The following is a 17,039-nucleotide window of genomic DNA, read 5'->3' as shown; positions in this document are numbered from 1 at the left end:
TTTTATATACTTTCGCCAAAAATACCAAACATACCTCTGGGTTGGAAAGGATTCTCTCATCCGTGTTTGCAGACCTCAGTCCCTGGCTGCGGCCCACAGCTGCCTCAGTCCGCGCTGCGTCCTGGGCCTCCTGCAGTGCCCCTATGTTCTACGCTGTCGGTCCCTTAGCAGAAAGTGGTTCAGGGGCCTTGTGAGGCTTTGCCATCCTCTCTATTCCTGTGGAATTCTCTTTTCGTTTTTTATATTTTTTATTTTGTATTGGGGTGCAGCCGATTAGCAAACAATGCTGTGACAGTTTCAGGTGAAGAGCCATACATGTACATGCATCCGTTCTCCCCCAAACTCGCCTCCCCTCCCAGCTGCCACTTAACACTGAGCAGAGTTCTCTGTGCTACACAGTAGGTCCTTGTTGTTGATCCATTTTAAATATAGCAGTGTGTACATGTCCATCCCAAACTCCCTAACTATCCCTTTGTTCATCCTTCCCTTGGGCAACCATAAGTTCCTTCTCTGAGTCTGTGAATCTGTTTCTGTTTTCTTGTGGAATCCTTGCTCTGGGTTCCTGAGATGCACCATGAAAGTGAAGTTTTAAGTCACTCGTCGTGTCTGACTCTTTGCAGCCCCATGGACTGTAGCCCGCCAGGCTCCTCTGTCCATGGGATTCTCCAGGCAAGGATATTGGAGTGAGTTGCCATGCACTCCTCCAGGGGATCTTCCCCACCCAAGGGTCGAACTTGGGTCTCCCGCATTGCAGGCAGGTTCTTTACTGTCTGAGCCACCAGGGAAGCCCCAAGATGCACAGTGAAGACAGCCTAAGCTCCCTGCCGTGCTCTGACTTCCTCTCCATAATCTCTTGTTGGAGAGGAACCCCTTCTAAAACTCTGAAGTACTTTTCCTGTCTGCTTTTCTTTTTTCTCCTGCAGAAACCCTCCCATGGGTAGACTGGTACAGCATCAGAGCCAGTAGTCCCCTTAGAAGTATCGAGAGTCATTCTGGTCTTTGAATGGAAAGAGGGCAGCCCAGGAAGTGGCTTCCATGTCCAGCTTGGTTTCCCTCATTCCCATCTGAGATTACGTTGGCGTGAATGTAGTTCTAAGGTCCAGCTTCCTGATTTCCTACAGATATTTAACCAGTGCTCAGGGAAGTCTGATCTATCATGCAATGTAATATTTTACAGCCTCTAAAAGAGAAAGTGATGGAAATGGCAACCCCCTGCAGTATCCTTGCCTGGAGAATCCCTTGGACAGAGGAGCCTGGCGGGCTACAGTTCATGAGGCCACAAAGAGTTGGACACGACTGAGCGACTAAGCAATAATGACAAAGGGAGGAAATGTTAGGTGGGCAGGAACACAAGCCACAAGGGGAGGAAGAAAGCTCAGAGCTTTGTCCCTCCTGCCCGAGGGGTGGGGCTGCTCACAGCCAGTGTTTCGTCTGTTAAATGAGCGGTTGGTGTATTGATCCCTACGGTTCGTTTCTTCTGTTTATTGGTATTTAATGTGTGACATTGTAGTATGAATTAATGAAGGAGGGAAGGATCTTTCAATAAATGCCTTGTATACAGCTCACTAAATATTTGAAAATAAGCCCATTTAGATTCTCATGGAGCATCATAGCCGAAAATAAATGTTAGATCTAAGAGTTAAAAACATATAAAATGAATCATGGAAAAATGAGGTGAAACAAGCAAATGTATATCAGTTCTCTGCAGGACAAGAATTAAGGGTGGAAGGAAGGCCTTTCTAAGCTTAAACTTTCTGAAAGAAATCACAGTTCTTACTCCATAATAATTAAAGACTCTAATAAGCCAAAAATACAGGGCTTCCCTGGTTGCTCAGATAGTAAAGAATCTGTCTGCAGTGCGGGAGACTCGGGTTGAGAAGATCCCCTGGAGAAGGGAATGGCAACCGCTCCAGTATTCTTGCCTGGAGAACTCCATGGACAGAGGAGTCTGGTGGGCTACAGAGCATGGCGTCTCAAAGAGTCAGACGTGACTGAGCGAATTGCTTTGACCTTTTGGACTGGAAAATTGGTCACTCTAAATGAAAGGGGTAAGATGTGTGTTCTGTTTAATATATGATGAGCTTGTGCAAGTCAACGTGCAAGAGATAAATGAACAAAAAAATCCATTTCACTTGCGGCCCTCAAAATACATATTAAAACAGTGAGACACAACTTTTAAAGTATGAAATGTTAGTCTGGTTTCTGTTGCTTTTAAATGAGCATTCTTATTGTTGACAAACATGGTGGAATGGGTACTTTTTTAAATTGTTGGTAGGAACATAAATAGCTATAAACTTTTTGGAAATCAATTTGGCAAAATTCACCAGATGCCTTAAGATGTTTGTTCCTTGAACCCAGAAATCCTGTGTCTAGGAATTTATTCTAAAGAAATTATCCAAAATTCCGGGGAAAAAAAACTTTATAAGCAGACTTGCTATTAAATAATTGTTATGTTCAATTCAGTTCAGTTCAGTCGCTCAGTCATGTCCGACTCTTTGTGACCCCATGGACTGTAGCACACCAGGCTTCCTGTCCACCAACTCCCGGAGTGTACTCAAACTCATGTCCACTGAACCCATGATGCCATCCAACCATCTCATCCTCTGTTGTCCCCTTCTTCTCCCACCTTCAATCTTTTCCAGCATCAGGGTCTTTTCCGATGAGTCAGCTCTTCACATCAGGTGACCAAAGTATCGGAGTTTCAGCTTCAGCATCAGTCCTTCCAATGAATACTCAGGACTCATTTTTTTTTAGGATTGACTGGTTGGATCTCCTTGCAGTCCAAGGGACTCTCAAGAGTCTTCTCCAACACCACAGTTCAAAAGCATCAATTCTTTGATGCTCAGCTTTCTTTATTACTTACTAATAAAAAGACAAAAGAACAGTAGTAAATAAAACAACAATGAGGTGATAAATTAACAATTATGATATGTCCAGTGTAGCTACTAGAGTATTTGTATTGTGATAAGGACATTGAAAATGATCTCATTGAAGGTTAATAAAAGGGCATATAAAATTGATTTAATGTTAAGACCTCAGCTATATTTAAAAACTAAAAGCCTCTGCAACGGTTTTATCTAGCAGAGAAAAAAAAAAGCCAGTGCATTCACCAAGGACTAGAAGAAAGTAAACCCAAAATGTCAATAGCTGTTATAGGTGGTAAAGTTTTTACATTTTAGAACTACAGATTTTTTATAATGAATGTGAATTACTGTTATAATGGGAGAAATTGCCTTTAAAAAATTTCTTGACTTAAGTGACTTACTTAGTGAGAGTAATTTCCTTTACTTTTACCAGATTTTATTTTAAGAGAAGATTCTTTGTTTAAAAAAAGTCAACTCTTCCTCAACCAACATTTGAACTCCCCTACTGGGGTTTAAGTAGGTAATTTGCTTTCATTTTAGTTATTTTCATGTCAATTTGGTACATTGCTTCATGCAATTTCAGTGTTTTAGAAGAAGAGGATTCTATGCTTGGTTACAGGATATAATGATTTAGAAAGAAATTCTGTGGGTTTATCTGCATGGCTTCTGTAGGGAGAATAAACTGTTGGGTCATCTACTCTATTCTTACGGTAATGGGAAAGAAACATAGGACTTTCTCAGTTCCTGCTATCCCTTGGTACATTGTTTTTGACAATTCAGGATTATTGGTATGGAGACTAAACTATATTAGGTCGTCTAGAGATTTTGGTTGAACTAACGTCTACTAAGCATCTATTTATTTTGTAAGAAGTGCAAGAGTGGGGATTCCTCCCAGGCCTGGAAATAATTACTCAGTAAGTGCTTTAGTGTATTTAACCTGATCAGTCAGTCAGTTCAGTCGCTCAGTTTTGTCCGACTCTTTGCGACCCCATGGAGTGCAGCACACCAGGCCTCCCTGTCCATCACCAACTCCTGGAGCCTACTCAAACTCATGTCCATCGAGTCAGTGATGCCATCCAACCATCTCATCCTCTCTCATCCCCTTCTCCTCCTGCCTTCACTCTTTCCCAGCATCGGGGTCATTTCCAATGAGTCAGTTCTTCACATCAGTTGACCAAAGTATCGGAGTTTCAGCTTCAGCATTAGTCCTTCCAGTGAATATTCAGGGTTGATTTCCTTTAGGATTGACTTGTTGGATCTCCTTGCAGTCCAAGGGACTCTCAAGTCTTCTCCAACACCACAGTTCAAAAGCATCAATTCTTCGGTGCTCAGCTTTCTTTATAATCCAACTCTCACATCCATCCATGACTACTGGAAAAACCATAGCTTTGACTAGACGGACCTTTGTTGACAAAGTAATGTCTCTGCTTTTTAATATGCTGTCTAGGTTGGTCATAGGTTTTCTTCCAAGGAGCAAGCGTCTTTTAATTTCATGGCTGCGGTCACCATGATATTGACCCACATAAAACATGGAACAGGGCTCTGTGAGAATCTGCTGTGCTTGCTTTAATAAGTCTAATGCAGTGACGTAAACAAAGCCATAACAATAAATATGAAGCAGTGAATTTTTAATGTATGGATGAATGGGTAGCTTGGTGGACAGATGATCTAATGAATGAATGAAGTTGTTAGTGGGTTAATGAATGCTTTCCTGAATCCCAGAAAACCTGTGCAGGTGCTGCTTAACAGACATTGGAAAGAAAGTCACTGCTTTCACTGCTCATCGTCTGCCCCTGAGCTTTGTGACTCAGTAACATAGAAAAAGAAGAGGAGAGAGACAGGGCCCTGCTTTGTGTTCTGTGACTGCTGTTATTAACGAAACTTTTCGAGGAATAGCCAGTCCATAATGACCCCAAAAGCATCATTTACCGCTGAGTACTTCAATATTCTGTGGTCATATTTCAGATCTATCGAGAAACAAGGATATTGTAAGTCAACTTATTTTGGGCGCTCACAGCCAGCAATTCTGACTTCAATAAATGATTCATGTCAGGAAAGCATCTAAGTGCATCTGTTTTCTAGTTAAGTCTCACTTCGGGTCCATTATGCATGAATCAAGTCAGGGGAATTGCCTGGACTCATTGACATCCCTTTATGAAAATCAGAGAAATGAAAGATTTAAAATCCAGCCTTATCAATCGCCTACCTCCCCACCCTCCCTACCAGAGCGTGAGGGTGGGCATGAGGGTCTCCAAGAATTTGAGGGTCAAGTGTGCTTAACGAGCACTGAGGTCAATGGAGAGGACCCACCGAGAGAAGGATCCCGTTTGCTAGTGTCTGTGATGCAGAAGAAAAAGAAGGCCAATATTCCTTCCTTTTTTTTCTTTTTGTTGTCTTCCCTCCCTCAAGTTAGCTCTTCTGAGGCCCCACCTGCAGAGAGCTCTGCTGATCAGGACAGAGTCAGCAGGGTGCTTCCTCCCAACCCTACTCCCTGGTAAGGACCCAGGGTAGGAAGGCTGTGTGGACTTCCATAGATCAGAAGCGATCCAGTGCAGGACGTCTGGCCGAGTGGCCCCGTTTCCCATTTTCTGAGCCGTAAAATCGAGAGTGGCTGCAGGTGTCTAAGCAGCCCCCAGGAGAGCCCTTGCATGTCCTTATGTCTCTGAAGTCTCCCACCACCCGTGTGGGCTCAGTGTGTCCGCCAGATTCTCCAGTTAACAGAGGAGGGAGCGGAGATTTCTAGAGGCCAAGTCACTGAGGTGATATGGACACAAAGATAGATGCTCAAGTGTCAGACTCAGCCCCCTGGCTCAATCCTGCTGCCTCCACTTCTGCATTTATTTCTTTGACCACTAGTACTCTTGCCTGGGAAACCCCATGGACAGAGGAGCCTGGTAGGCTGCAGCCCATGGGGTTGCAGAGAGTCGGACACGACTGAGCGACTTCACTTTCACTTTTCACTGTCATGCACTGGAGGAGGAAATGGCAACCCACTCCAGTATTCTTGCCTGGAGAATCCCAGGGACGGTGGAGCCTGGAGGGCTGCCGTCTATGGGGTCGCACAGAGTCGGACACGACTGACGCGACTAAGCAGCAAGCAGCAGCAGAGTCATCGTTTCTGGGTTCCCAAGGAGAGCTCTAGTCCAGTCGTCATGCCCCAGTGCAGAGTACCTTCCCAGACATGTAATGCCCCTTGACCTGCACGTGCACCTTTAGCTGCTTATGCATAGCTTCCCATGGGCTTTCCTGGTGATCCAACAGTCAAGAGTCCACCTGCAACGCAGGAGACGTGGGTTCGATCCCTAGGTCGTGAAGATTCCCCTGGAGAAGGAAATGGCAACTCACTCCAATATTCTTGCCCAGAGAACCCCATGGACAGAGGAGCCTGATGGGTTACAGTTCGTGGGGTCCCACGAGTCGGACACTACTTAGCAACTGCACGATAGCTTCCCGTGCCCACGTGGTCCTGTGACCTGGTCTTCAAGCTTTGGCTACCGTCACATCACATCTGCTTGGCTTTCTGAGATGGCCCATCTCTGGTGCTTGGGGCTTCCCTAGAGCTGGCAGTTTGGCTGTGTGTCTGAGGCTGGGGAACTTTGCTGGTTACAAGCCCTGCTATGTGGCCATGGGCAGTGTTTCAACCTGTGCGTAATGAGGAAGACTTACCGCTCCTGATGGAGCTAGTGATCCAGACAGACCAGGTGAGCTAGGCCAGATGCAGTGGAGGGATTTAGGCCATCTTTTTATCTTTCCTGGAAAACGATGCCAGAGGAGGTGCTTGGTTGTCTCTCTTTGGTGGCATCCCCACGGTATCCTGACCTGGCCGTCCACAGACCACGTGCAGTTTTGTGTCCATATGGGGGCCTGCTTAAAGGTTAGAGCTCCTCAGTACTGGATAGGTTAAAGTTGTAGCCCTTCCTGCAATGGGCACTGAACATGAAAATTATATGTGTAAGGAAATTTCCAACAAAGTTTTGAATTTGCTCCAAGCTTTAATTTATTTAACTTAGTTTTGATTTTTAAAAATATTTTTACTGATTAATTTATTTGGCTGCATTGGGTCTTAGTTGTGGCATGCGGGATCTTTTAGTTCTGGCATGGGGGATCTGGTTCCCAGACCAGGAATCGAACCTGGGCCCCCAGCATTGGGAGCTTGAAGTCTTAGCCAGTGAACCACCAGGGAAGTCTCACAAGTCTTTAATTTTAAAGACTTTTATTTTTATTGCTTTTCAGTTTATTCTGAAATATTGAAGAGCAGCTTTTATGAAAAAAAAAAATGTAGGTGCTATGATTTGCTGGGGACCCAAGCACGTGTCTGTCTGCAGTAGTAACCAGCTCGGGGTTCACATTGCTCGGAAGTCTGCACACCCCAGTCTGCTCCCTTGGTGATGCAGACACAGCATGTATCTGCTTATTCTTTACACAGCCCATCTGGTCTGGCCAGAGCTGTGTCCTCAGCTCTTTATTGTAAGGCTCTCTGAGGTCAGGGAAATACTGGCTTATTCACAGGGCACCAAAGTGATGAGGGTCTGGGTCTTGTCAATGCCAGTTTTTATTTCTCCTCCACGAGGTTAGAAAAAGGTCCATTGTTACTGTATGTTCAACTCATTTCTTTTCAATTTATTTTATGGCAGTATAGTTGATTCACAATGCTGTGTTAGTTTCTACTGTACAGGGAAGTGATTCAGCTACACATATACATATGTTCTTTTTTATGTTCTTTTCCATTTTGATTTATCACAGGATATCGAATCTAGTTCCCTGTGCTATACAGAGGACCTTGTTGTTTATCCATCCTTCACAAGACAGTTTGTGTCTGCTAACCCCAAACTCCCAATCCATCCCTTCCCTACTCCCCTCCCTCTTCCTGTCCCCCTTGGCAACCACAAGTCTGCTCTCTGTGTCTGTGAGTCTGTTTCTGTTTTCCAGATAAGTTCATTTGTGTCACATTTTAGATTCCACATATAAGTGATAACATCTGGTATATGTCTTTCTCTTTCTGACTTCACTTGGTATGATAATCTCTAGGTACATCCATGTTGTTGCCAATGGCATTATTTCATTCCTTTTTATGGCTGAGTAGTTTTCCATTGTATCAGTTCAGTTCAGTTGCTCAGTCACGTCTGACTCTGCGACCCCACGGACTGCAGTACACCAGGCCTCCCTTTCCTTTACTAACTCCCGAGACTTGCACCAACTCATGTCCATTGAGTCAGTGATGCCATCCAACCATCTCATCCTCTGTTATCCCCTTCTCCTCCTGCCTTCAAACTTTCCTAGCACCAGGGTCTTGTCTAATGAGTCAGTTCTTCACATCAGGTGGCCAAAGTATTCGAGCTCCAGCATCAGTCCTTCCAGTGAATATTCAGGACTGATTTCCTTTAGGATTGACTGCTTTGATCTCCTTGCAGTCCAAGGGACTCTCAAAAGTCTTTTCCAACACCACAGTTCAGAAGCATCAATTCTTTGGTCCCCAGCTTTCTTTATTTATGGTCCAACTCTCACATCCTTACATGACTGCTGGAAAAACCACAGCTTTGACTATATGGACCTTTGTCAGCAAAGTAATGTCTCTGCTTTTCAGTATGTTGTCAAGGTTTGTCATAGCTTTCTTCCAAGGAGGAAGCATCTTTTGATTTCATGGCTGCAGTCACCATCTGCAGTGATTTTGGAGCCCAAGAAAATAAACTCTGTTACTGTTTCCATTGTTTCCCATCTATTTGCCATGAAGTGATGGGACAAGATGCCATGATCTTAGTTTTTTTGAATATTGAGTTTTAAGCCAGCTTTTTCACTCTCCTCTTTTACTTTCATCAAGAGGCTCTTAGTTCCTTTTCACTCTCTGCCATAAGGGTGGTATCATCTCCATATCTGAGGTTATTGACATTTCTCCCAACAACCATGATTCCAGCTGTGCTTCATCTAGCCCAGACTTTTGGATGATGTACTCTGCGTATAAGTTAAATAAACAGGGTGACAATATATAGCCTAAACGTACTCCTTTCCCAATTTGGAACCATGTCCGGTTCTAACCGTTGCTTCTTGACCTGCATACAGATTTCTCAGGAGGCAGGTAAGGTGGTCTGGTATTCCCATCTCTTAAAGAGTTTTCCACAGTTTGTTGTGATCCACACAGTCAAAGGCTTTGACGTAGTCAATAAAGCAGAAGTAGATGTTTTTTCTGGGACTCTCTTACTTTCTCTTACTTTACTCTCTTACTTTCTGATCCAATGGATGCTGGCAATTTAATCTCTGGTTCCTCTCTCTTTTCTAAATTCACCTTGAACATCTGGAAGTTCTTGGTTCACATACTGTTGAAGGCTGGCTTGGAGAATTTTGAGCATTACTTTGCTAGTGTGTGAGATGAGTGCAATTGTGCGGTAGTTTGAACATTCTTTGTCATTGCCTTTCTTTGGGATTGGAATAAAAAGTGACCTTTTCCAGTCCTGTGGCCACTGCTGAGTTTTCCAAATTTGCTGGCATATTGAGTACAGCACTTTCACAGCATCATCATTTAAGATTTGAAATAGCTCAGCTGGAATTCCATCACCTCTGCTAGCTTTGTTCGTAGTGATTCTTCCTAAGGGTCACTTGACTTCACATTCCAGGATGTCTGGCTCTAGGTAAATGATCACACCATCATGGTTATCTGGATAATTAAGATCTTTATATAGAATTCTGTGTATTCTTGCCACCTCTTCTTGATATCTTCTGTTTCTGTTGGGTCCATACCATTTCTGTCCTTTATTGTGCCTATCTGTGCATGAAATATACCCTTGGTATCTTTAATTTTCTTGAAGAGATCTCTAGTCTTTCCCATTCTGTTGTTTTCCACTGTTTCTTTGCATTGATCACTGAGGAAGGCTTTCTTATCTCTCCTTACTATTCTTTGAAACTCTGCATTCAGATGGATATATTTTTCCTTTTATCCTTTGCCTTTCACTTCTGTTCTTTTCACAGCTATTTGTAAGGCCTCCTCAGACAACCATTTTGCCTTCCTTTTTCGTGGGGATGATTTTGATCACACCTGCTGTACAATGTTATGAACTTCTGACCATAGTCTTTAGGCACTCCATCTATCAGATCTAGTCCCTTAAATCTGTTTCTCACTTCCACTGTGTAATCGTAAGGGATTTGATTTAGATCATACCTGAATGGTCTAGCGGTTTTCCCTACTTTCTTCAATTTAAGTCTGAATTTGGCAATAAGGAGTTCATGATCTGAGCCACAGTCAGCTCCCAGTCTTGTTTTCCCATTGTATATATGTACACATCTCTAGCCATCATCTGGTGTTTTTATCCCATTGTGTATATGTACACATCTCTAGCCATCATCTGTTGACAGATGTTAGGTAGTTGCTTTTGTGAACAGTGCTGCATAAGGGTGCACCTATCTTTTCAAATTGTAGTTTTCTCTGGTTATATGCCTAGGAATGCAATCGCTAGATCAGATGGCAATTCTACCTTTAGTTTTTTTTTTTTTTTCCACTCATTTGTTTTTTTATTTACTTATTCATTCTTTTTTTTTTTTTTTTATTTCAGTTGGGGGCTAATTACTTTACAATATTGTAATAGTTTTTGCCATACATTGACATGAATCAGCCATGGGTTTACATGTGTTTCCCTTCCTGGACCCCCCACCCACCTCCCTCCCCATCCCATCCCTCTGGGTCATCCCATTGCCCCGGCCCTGAGCCCTTGTCTCATGCATCGAACATGGAATGGTGTTCTGTTTCACATATGATAATATACATGTTTCAATGCTATTCTTCCAGAACGTCCCACCCTCACCTTCTCCCTCAGAGTCCATAGAATTGTTCTATGCATCTGTGTCTCTTATTCTGTCTCGCATATAGGGTTATCGTTACCATCTTTCAAATTCCATATATATGCATTAGTATACTGTATTGTTGTTTTTCTTTCTGGCTTACTTCACTCTGTATAATGGGCTCCAGTTTCATCCATCTCAGTAGAACTGATTCAAATGTATTTTTTTTAAACTACCTTTAGTTTTTTGAGGCACCTCCATACTGTTTTCCTCCACTCAATTCTATAATACAATGTCTCTGGGAACTGACAGGTATTACCCATCATTATGGGCTTCCCAGGTGGTGTGGGACTGAAGAACCTGCCTGCCAATGCAGGCAACATGAGAGACGCAGGTTCGATCCCTGGGTCGGGAAGATCCCCTGGAGCAGGGCACGGCAACCCACCCTGGTATTCTTTCCTGGAGAATCCCAGGGACAGAGGAGCCTGGTGGGCTACAGACCAGAGGGTTGCAAAGAGAAGGACATGACTGAAGCAAGTTAACACGCATCCATCATCATGAAGAGAGCCTCAGAACTGATGACTCTGAAACTACCTTCCTTCAATCAGGAACAGAGACACGATAACTTCATTAAAGCTTGTGAATGGACTTTGGTGGGGTCTTACACGTCCACTTTTGGCTCAGAGTCATTCTGGATTGTGTGGATGTCTGAAAAAGTAGTTCAAATGAGGAGCATCTCATGAAAACAAGCAAAAGGAATGACTTGTGAGAGCCACAAGCAGAAAGTTTAGTAAGAAAAGATGGTAGCTGGTTTGGGGCTGGGGGGCGGGAAGTGGCTGAAGGAGAGGGCATGTGACCAGCAGCCTGGTTGCAGAGAGGACTCAGGCACCCAGAAGCACCCTCCTGCGGCAGGAGCTGGCTGCTGCATCTCCTGGGGCAGCGATCCTGGAGGCAGGATTGTTGCCTCCATTAAACAGATGCAGAAACTGAGGCTCAGAGGTGACAAGTTCCTTTCCCAAGGTCGCACAATGGGTGAATGGAGTTGACGCCAGCAGCCGCCTGCCGAAGGTCCCCTTGGGCTGGGTGCCTTGGCTCAGCAGCTCTGTCACGGCCGAAGTGGGAGGGAAAGAGGTGGGCATTGTGGTGAGACCGCTGTCCTGACCATGTTGCCGTGGTGACGGTAGAACTCAGAAGGAGGTGGTTTCTAAACTGAACAAAGCTCTCTTTTTTGTGTATGGTGCCAACTGGTGATGCACGTCCCTCACGCCCGCTCCTGTGGGCCTAGAGCTGGTCGCTGGCCACCTCCTCACCCTTTCTCTTGTTCGGCCTCCATACATTTTCAGCCTTTACAGGTGTGTGACTGAGTGGATAGCCACGCCATGTGGCAGCAAGACGGGTGTGAAGATCACAAGAGTCTCCATTCAGCCTCCATCCATCCTCCATTTTTGAAAAGCTTTCGTGATTGATTGGCGTAGACTCAAGAGAGAAATGTGGCTGTTTCCTCACTTGGAAGATTAATTTTCCTCATCTCATTTCAGTTTTGGGTTTCGTGATATGAGAGTTTTATCAGGACTTCATACAATTTTTTGGAAACTTCCAGGGAGTGAACATAATTTAGAAATGTGTTTTAGACTGAGTATCCTATAGTTCATGCCCTAAACTTCCAGGGATTGAACATAATTTAGAAATGTGTTTTAGACTGAGTGTCATATAAAATAGTTCACGCACTCTCGGTTGCTGGAGATGCAGTTAGGCACCAGCCCCTTCTGACTGCCCCAATGCCGTGATGTCAGAGCTCTTGGCTCCCAGGAGCAGTGGGAGAGCCAGATGGGGTTTGGAGACGGCGGGCATTCTACCTGGAAGGAAGGCGCTACTGGGGGCTCCGCAGGGCTGACTGGTGGGGCAGGGGCTCAGAAACCCGCAGTCAGCCCAAGCGTCAGGCAGGGGACCAGGAGCTGAAATACGGAACCAAGTTCATGAAATAAGGCCAAGTGCATGTGGAGTGCAGCTGCCTTGGACTTCCTCCGTTAAAAGCAGCCTAACCTGAGCTGGGGTTTCAGACATTTACTCCCTATTTGACCTTTGCACGTTACTTAGTCTCACCAAGGGCTTCCCTGGTGGCTCAGATGGTGAAGAATCTGCTTACAATGTAGGAGACCCAGGTTTGATCCCTGGGTGGGAAAGATCCCCTAGAGAAGGGAAAGGCTACCCACTCCAGTATTCTTGCCTGGAGAATTCCGTGGACAGAGGAACCTGGTGGGCTATGGCCCATGGGGTCACAAAGAGTAGGACACAACTGAGCAACTACCACTGTCTTTCACTAGTCTCACTAAACCTCAGCTTCCTTATCTGTAAAATGGAGATAACAATGCCTTCCAGAGTAGGTTTTGGTAACAGCTATTGAGATAATGTGTGTGTAAAACATTCAGTAGACTTACTTTGCTGCCCTGGTTACCGTTCAGGAGGCCTGAAATTTCACTCCAGATATTTCAAACTTATAGATGCCAGAGCTACAAAATGCCTTAGAGAATGCTTCGTTTAATTCCTTTTATCTTTGCTTTTTCTCATGACAAAAAAAGTAACCTAGATTATCTATCTGGGTTTAGCTGAGCACTGGTTTCCTTGGATTAGATTTAAAACTCTTTAGAATTTGTTTTTCTCTTATAAGCTGCTCAGAAATAACTATTAAACTTAGAAATCTCAGTTTTCTGCAGACTTATGTTTTTATTATCCTAAAATTAGATTCTGGAAAGAGACTGAGGGTTATTTATTATCGGATGTAATGAAAAAGTTGAGTATGATTTATGACTTCTCCAGAGTTTGGTTTGTTGTAATGGACTTCATGGAGAGTACAGGAATATTAGACGAAGGGCTGATCCATCAAATTTTAAATAAGCTAATTTTATAGAGGCTTCTGCCAGCCCATCAGACAGTGATCATTTTTTAATTGAGGAATATTTTAGTTAGAGATGGTCCCCGAGACAGTTGGATTCAGGGTAGAACACTTTCTCTTTGGTTTTGTTTTGGGCCTTGGGCCAGTGTAACTCCCAGGAATCCAAAAACTAAATTTATCTTGTTTCTCAGGAGGAAGTGCTGAGTGGCTGCCTCAGGCTGCCACAAGTCAGTTGCTGCCCTCTTGGAGATTTTTGCTAAATATATTTAACCTAAAGTAGGACTTGAGATCTGAAAACTGGATGACGGGAACACCCCACTCCTCATCTCACCTGGATCAGAACCTGCATCCCTTTCCTGCAGGGCACCCTGTCCCTGGACGTTTTCTGCCTTCCAGACCCCAAGTGCTGGTCCAGGAACACACCCACAAAGAGAACTGCTGGCGGTGTTTTTAGATGGCTTCCTTGGTGACTCAGGCGGTAAAGAATCTGCCTGCAATGCAGGAGACGTGGGTTCGATCCCTGATTTGGGAAGATCCTCTGAAGAAGGGAATGGCTACCCACTCTAATATTCTTGCCTGGGAAATTCCATGGACAGAGGAGCCTGGCAGGCTATACTCCATGGGGTCAGAAAGCATCAGACACAACTGAGCAACTAACACACACCCAGTGTTTTTTAGAGTTGTGATTATTCTTTCTATATGTAATTTGGTGACCTTTATCTCTTAATATCATAACAGAAATGAATCCATGTTGTCGTTGTTCAGCCACCCACTCATGTCCGGTTCCTTGCGACCCCGTGGACTGCAGCACACCAGGCCTCCCTGTCCCTTCCCACCTCCTGAAGTTTGCCCAAGTTCATGTCCATTGCATCGGTGATGCCATCCAGCCATCTCATCCTCTGCCGCCCTCTTCTCCGTCTTACTACAAACCTGTTATACTGTAACGTTCTTCTTTTGATTGTGTGGGTTTCCCATAATTCACTTGATTGTTTCCTCCTGTCAGAAACGTAAGTGGTTTCTAATTTTGGGTGCCTCTAAATAATACTGGTTGAATGTCTTGGTGCAGAGAGAATCTTCTGAAAGCTAATTTTATCCTTGAGAGAGGTTGTCAAAGGTTGGTTTATGACTTTAGGTGGTGAAGATGCTGAGGTCGTTCTGTGTATGTTGCATCGCTTTCTGAACGATGCTGTGGTTGTTTTCACACTAAGAATGGGTCTCGATTTACCTCATCTCATTTAAAATGGTGTATTATCTATTTTAGTTTGGAATATAAAAATAGTATTAGCATTTATTTGATTTCTGTTCTGTTTTGTGAACAGCGTTCTGGTGTTTGGCATTAAAAGAGCCTACATAAGGGCTTAAGATTTCAGTTAAGATACTAAATTGATCACGAGCATCATAGCAATTCCACTTGGAGTGATTTCTTTGGAAGGAAGCTTTGGCTTTTTCAGAAACGCTGACCTGGTTTAGTTCTGTCGTGTGTGGGTACAAAAAAGCCAAACAGATTCTTTAAAAACAAGCTAGTGAGAGAGTTCATCCCATTTCCAGTTTAGTCTCTTCCTGAGTGTGTCTGAAGTTCATGCTTATTTGATAGTTGCAGAATATTGACCAGGGCAGAGATTTAAATCTTAACTAGATCTTAACTCAGGTTCTCCTATTCGTTGTCATACTGGATGCTTTATGCTGAAGCTCCATGTGGATCTTTAGAGAAGGGTGCAGCTTGAGTTCTCTGGTGGCGAGACTCTGAGCTGCTTTTATACATTCTTCCATGGCTGGTGGGCAGGCAGCATGTGAGGCTGTCTGTATTCCTGCCCCTCGCCCTGCAGGAATCCCAGGAAGCAAAGCTCTGCTGTGTTTGCACACCTGCTTCTCTGCTCTGTACAGTTTCGGGGTAGAAATCTGCGTGGGAAACACAAGGCTAGTGAAAGCATCCTGCTGGCTAGCACTTCTCCTTATCCTGAAATCCACTTCGTCATCCCCACACTGTGCCAAGACTTCGCCTAGTTAAGAGGGTACCGTCCACGTGAGTTTTGGTGAACGTATCACTCCCCATTTCAGAGTCACTGGCAGTAAAGGGCAGGTTAGAGTGAAAGCAAATGGGGGAGGAAATGTTCTAACACGCTGCTGCTGCTGCTAAGTCGCTTCAGTGGTGTCCGACTCTGTGCGACCCCATAGACGGCAGCCCACCAGGCTCCCCCGTCCCTGGGATTCTCCAGGCAAGAACACTGGAGTGGGTTGCCATTTCCTTCTCCAGTGCATGAAAGGGAAAAGTGAACGTGAAGTTGCTTAGTCCTGTCTGACTCTTAGCGACCCCACGGACTGCAGCCTACCAGGGTCCTCCGTCCATGGGATTTTCCAGGCAAGAGTACTGGAGTGGGGTGCCAACATACTTCACAGTAAATGAAAGAAAACATCAGGATCTAGATATGGAGTGAGCAGGAAAACTGATTTATATCTCCTTGGCTTTCCCAAGGATGCCAAAGCAGTACATCTTGGCTGCTCCCTCTTTGCCTCTTTCTTTTCTCTTCTTTTTTTTAAAAAGGATTATCCATTTATTTGTATATTTTTGGCTGCACTGGGTCTTCGTTGCTTTGTGCAGACTTTCCCTAGTTGCGGCGAGTGGGGGCTGCTCTTCGTTGTGGAGCTCAGGCTTCTCACTGCGATGTCTTCTCTTGTTGAGGAGCACAGGCTCTAGAGTGTGTGGGCGTCAGTCGTTACGTCAGTAGTTACGGCTCCCTGGCTCCCAGGCTTTGTTATGCTTGAGCTTTACAGCAACCTCGTGTTGGAGATATTGTTCTGATTTCACAGAGGAGGAAGCCGGGGGCTGTGGAAGTTCAGTAGCAGATGGAGCTTAGAAGGTGGCTGAGCCTGGGTTTTTGGCCAGAGTTGCCTGATTCAAATGTTTCTGCGAAGATCCTTCCCCTTTAGCTGCTGGCCTGTACCACCCTCACCATAACAGTGCTTTGAGTCCAGGTGGTCTCAGATTGCCTGCACGTTCCAGAACTTCTCTGGTTGATGGGTTGGATTTCCACCTTTCCACTCACCTGATGGGCAAGCCCACCCTGTAGTCCTTCCTCTTGTGGGCAGGAGCCAGCTCCATCGCCCTGGGAGCTCTATCCACTGGCTGCATCTAACCGTCAGCAAGGATGCTGGGAAATGCATCCATCTGGCTCTGTGCCCCGGAAGGGGGAGGATCTCATCATAGAAAAGAACAATAAACAGGAAGAAAATAGAAACCACCCATAACCCTTTCACTAAAAATCAAGGTAAATGGTAAAGAACTTTCAAATGTTTTCTCTTTACCTGTTTTCATCACGGGTCAGATCTTTATACCATCCATCCTCAACTGTTAGTTGCTCTGTCGTGTCTGACTCTGTGACCCCGTGGATTGTAGGTGTAGCCCGCCAGGCTCCTCTGTCCATGAAATTTTCCAGGCAAGAATCCTGGAGTGGGTTGCCATTCCTTTCTCCAAGGGATCTTCCTGACCCAGCGATGGAACCTGGGTCTCCTGCATT

General features: G+C 44.7%; 1 protein-coding gene across 4 annotated transcripts in view; it reads left to right on the top strand.

Moving 5' to 3' along the window:
- The window catches only part of AGPAT4 (1-acylglycerol-3-phosphate O-acyltransferase 4), a 141,698-nt gene that overhangs the window by 33,823 nt on the left and 90,836 nt on the right, over positions 1 to 17,039 (top strand). Inside the window, exon 1 of one of the 4 annotated variants that reach the window (XM_081524438.1) lies at positions 11,814 to 11,983. The exons of the other annotated variants lie outside the window; for them this stretch is intronic. The gene's annotated coding sequence lies outside the window, so the exon portion shown is untranslated. Of the gene's footprint in view, positions 1 to 11,813; positions 11,984 to 17,039 lie in introns of those variants that run through there. 4 annotated transcript variants of the gene reach the window in all.

The sequence above is a fragment of the Giraffa tippelskirchi genome, chromosome 9, assembly GCF_054371585.1.
Source record: "Giraffa tippelskirchi isolate mGirTip1 chromosome 9, T2T-mGirTip1v1.2.pri, whole genome shotgun sequence".
Classification (NCBI taxonomy): Eukaryota; Metazoa; Chordata; class Mammalia; order Artiodactyla; family Giraffidae; genus Giraffa; species Giraffa tippelskirchi.
This window is presented reverse-complemented; position numbering and strand designations above follow the sequence as displayed.